Genomic DNA, 4,479 nt, shown 5'->3' with positions numbered 1-4,479 from the left:
TTGGAAGTTGTACACCCTCCTCAGCATCAATTTCAACCGTCTTGGAAGGAGGCTCGATGTCTTGACTTTCCCATGGAGGTTTTGCATCTCCTAAGTCTTCAACCACTTCTTCTTCTTCTTGAACAATGACAGCTTCTTCTACTTGTTCTAGTACAAATTCATTCTCTGTCTTGTTCACTGGGGTTTCTGGTATCTCCTTCATGCTACGCTCTTCACTAGACTGTCCACATGGGGCTATGGCTGATCCTTGTGTATTTAAGCGTCTAGAAGCCCATTGAATTAATACTTGCCCCAGTTTTTAAGTGGTTGCCTGAAATCGATCCATTGTTTCCATGAGACGATCCCTTGCCTCTTGATGCACTCGGTTTTCATAAATAGGATCATACTGCTCTTGGATTGATGGATATGGAGATGGTGAATATTGAAGTGGTGGTTCTTGTGAGTAATTAGGTTGGAATTGGGGTGGTTCTATATATGGTTCATATGGCTCATAAGGTGGTTGGTATGGTGGTTGAGGGTTAGGGTCATATGGAGGTGAATGGCGGAAAGGGGCTTGTGAGTGTGGTGATCCAAAGTTATGTTGAGGAGGGGGTTCATAGGCATATGGTGGCGGTTGTTGATAATCAAAAGAGCGCTCACCATAGCCATCGCATCACAAAATAGTTGTTGATAGTCCATTGGAGGTGGTTGTTGCCATGAGGGTTGATCAAATCCTTGTGGCTCCTCCCATCTTTGATTGTTCCAACCTTGATGCCTGTTCTCATTGTAATTTCTTCTTCCTGCAACATTATTGTAACTAGACTCATAGCCAAAGGGGTGAGAGTTCATAGTAGTGAGACAAAATAAAAATCAACAAAAAGAAAATATTTTGAAAAAGATAAGATTTAAAAAAAAAGATAAATATTTTTTTTTGAAAATTATTTACAATAACCAATAATAAGGCACACGTTTGCAATTCCCCTGCAATGGCGCCATTTTGACGTTAGGATTTTTGCTAGTAAAGAATTTCATAAAAACAGTCGCGTTGTAGATATAGTCTCTAAACCGACAAAAATCCCTTCGTACAAACGTTTTGGTTGTCACAACTAACAAACCCCTTTAAAATTGATAGCCGAAGTATTCAAACCTCGGGTCGTCTTCTCAAGGAATTGCAGGGAGGTATGTTCTTATTATTGGTTATGAAAAAGTGTGTTTGGGGTTTTTGGATCAAGGTAAAAGGTTAGTTGGGCAATGGGCACAGGTATATTTTCAAAGCAATAAAAGTAAATGAATAACTGTAAAATAAACTCTTGGCAAGGTATGTGGACTGGAGGTCCTATCCTAGTTATCCTTATCAATTGTAATGAGAACTGAATTTTTCTCCCACTTTGTTAACCTCTAACTATGAAGGTAAGTTAAGTGGATGAATTCCAATTTTCAATTAACAATGAGTTTGACAACTCAAGAGTCACCAGTTATTTAACCAGAGCCAAAAGGAAAACTATCTACTCGAATGAAAATAATTTGGATAAGTACCGACAACATAAATTAAAGAAAGCAATCATAGATCTGAAATATCTCAAATAGCATTAATTTAAAAGAGTAATCTGTAACATGGAAGAGTTCATAAATTTAATTGGAAAAATAAATAAAAAGGAACATTGAACCTGAATCGAGAGTCACTCTTAAAAACTAAGAGAAGTCCTAAATCCTAGTTTCTAAAAATCCTAATTTCTAATCCTAATCCTAAGGGAGAGAGGAGAGACCCTCTCTCAAAACTAAATCTAAATCATGGAAAGTGGATTATGAGTGCATGATAATGAATGGATGCATTCCCCCACTTTATAGCCTCTAATCTGTGTTTTCTGGGCCGAGAACTGGGTCAGAAACAGCCTAGAATTCGCTGGTTGCGAATTTAACTTCGCTGATTTCCGTCACTTGCGATGTGGCCGCATGGAGCACGCGGTCGCGTCGCCTAGCGTCAGGGCCACTATGGCATATTATATATCAAATCGAAGCCCCGGACGTTAGCTTTCCAACGCAACTGGAACCGCGTCGTTTAGACCTTTGTAGCTAAAGTTATCGTTGTTTGAGTGCAAAGAGGTCAGCCTGGACAGCTTAGCAGTTTCTCCAACTTCTTGTATTCCTTTCACTTTTGCATGCTTCCTTTCCATCCTCCGAGCCATTCCTGCCTTGTAATCTCTGAAAACACTTAACACACATATCAAGGCATCTAATGGTATAAAAGGAGAATTAATATTAATAAAATTAAAGTCAAAGAAGCATGTTTTCAATCAAAGCACATAATTAGGAAGGCAAATACAAAACCATGCAAATAGTATGAATAAGTGGGTGAAGAGTTGATAAAATCCACTCAATTAAGCACAAGATAAATCGTAAAATATGGGTTTATCAGGTCCATTCAACAAGTGACCAACATCTCATACCTTTGATGAAGCTGATGCTTGCCATCGCTGAATTTCACGTAAAGGACTCATTTCCAAGTCCAGAACTTGATATGTTTCTAAATATAAATCAGCTTGACTTTGCTTCATCGAATCAGGAAGCTGCCCCATTATGGCAAAATGTATAAATTACAAGAGACAGTATATATGTATGGAAATGAAAAACTTTAAAATGTACCTCCCCTCCAGAAGTTTAATAGTTAATGTTATCAATAAACCAAAAGTGATATAGAAAATAGCTATGCGTAAAACATCATGCTGCATTATGTAAAGCTATCAATTAAGTAGTGCGAATTTTTTTCACTTGCAGAATAACAACTAGATGTAACTAAAGAGAAAATTCACCTACGGAAGGGTTTTGACACAACTGCAATATGTGTAAAGCACCGATGCCATTTCCTTCCCCTCTTGGGTAAGGATGTTCTACATTATTTTCGTATTAGCAGTAAGAAATTTATAATTAAAAAGAAAATGAAAATCATCTAACAAACAGATCTAAGTGTTAGCCCAAAAGCAGAATACCAGCTAATTGAGAGCTTTCGTAACCTCTGATAGAGATAATCGGTATGCAGAAACATCGCTATACTCTACAAAAGGAGGCCAGTACATGATAATTACTAAGCAGCCATGCATTGCATATTTGTAATTCGAAAAAAAGGCTGAAATGCATGAAGTGTTTAAGAACAATAACAACACAAGTTCATAACATATCCATAAAAGAAAAATGGAAGCATAAACAACAGCACCTTATTGGACTATCTGTTGCACCTCTCTCAGTTGACACCCACACTCCAGGTCATTGCACCTCCGGTTGCTCGTCCTACAAAATTAGGGCAAAAAAAGGGACTCGAATATAATTAAACAAAAACCTCAAGTTCCTATAAATAGGTTACTTTGGAACTTCAACACCAAATTGCATTCCACGCAAATCTAATAGTCATGGATCAGTAGTTTGTTTCAGTCATGATTTGACCACTAAACATTTTGGATAGGACGTCTAAAACAAGATTGTGCAACTTATACAAACCAAATTGAAAGTTTCTACAATTAGAATCAGCTCAGATTAAGTAAATTACAGAAGAATCAGAGTATGAACAATGCAAAGAACTATCCATAAGCGAACTTCAAGTTAAGCAACAAAATTAAGTAGGAAAATGTAGTAGAAATAAAATTGAAAAGGAAGAGAAAAATGAAGTGTTGTTACATCAAGCGAGAATGTAATTTAGGTGGATCGTTCTGAAGCTAAAATCCCCAATTCCTAGTGGCATATCCAGTAGCTAAAACCCCCAAATAAAAACCCTAAATCAGAACCCCAAACCTCTCAAATTCCATTGAACCAACTGTGAAGAAGTACCATTCCAATTTCCAAATCCCTAGTATTCAGCTTCGACAATTAATAAAAAAAACACACATACAACAACAACCACCACCACCATAAAATTCTAGTTTCACTATGAAACCCTAAGATACATCAAAATTGACATAAAGAACAGGGCCGAAGGAAACTCACCTGGGACCGATGGTGAAGAAAGCTGACCAACTGAACTACTGGCCGAAACAAGAAGACGAAGACCACCACTACCCGAGGTGAGCGCAGTGAGCGCAGTGAAGGCGGCGACTGAGTGCGTGATGGTGACGACACAAATGGCAACAACGAGCTTAAATCTGAGATGTGAGTACGAGACCGAGAGAGAAGTGAGCTAGAGACCGGAGACGAGAGATGAGAGCGACGAGCCAAGGTGGGAGAGTGACGAGAGAACATAAAAGAGAGTGACGTGATAGAACAGAGAAGAGAGACAAAGGGGGTTCATTAGATTAGGGGTTGGGGGATACGACGCCTTCTGAGATATGGTGAAAGGGTGAAAAAAATTTCTCTAAGTGTTTGTATTTAGTCTTAGATACATTAGGAGATGTTTTTGAAGTGCACCCAAAACTTAACAAATGAGTTACTTTTTAAAAGCACTTCCTTTGGTCAATAAAGTGTATCCATAGCTTTTCAGATTTGGCTACGTTTTTTAAGTGATGTTTAAAATAT

General features: G+C 38.0%; 1 long non-coding RNA gene across 1 annotated transcript; it reads right to left on the bottom strand.

Annotated features, from left to right (window-relative positions):
• Window positions 1-2,964: 2,964 nt before the first annotated feature.
• On the bottom strand, window positions 2,965-4,165 carry LOC127745587 (uncharacterized). Its single transcript, XR_008006723.1, has 3 exons — window positions 3,955-4,165; window positions 3,191-3,264; window positions 2,965-3,031 (listed from the first exon to the last, which is right to left on the bottom strand). It is a non-coding gene; the product is annotated as an uncharacterized LOC127745587 (long non-coding RNA).
• Window positions 4,166-4,479: the final 314 nt, after the last annotated feature.

The sequence above is a fragment of the Arachis duranensis genome, chromosome 3 (genome assembly GCF_000817695.3).
Source record: "Arachis duranensis cultivar V14167 chromosome 3, aradu.V14167.gnm2.J7QH, whole genome shotgun sequence".
NCBI classification, from domain to species: Eukaryota; Viridiplantae; Streptophyta; class Magnoliopsida; order Fabales; family Fabaceae; genus Arachis; species Arachis duranensis.
This window is presented reverse-complemented; position numbering and strand designations above follow the sequence as displayed.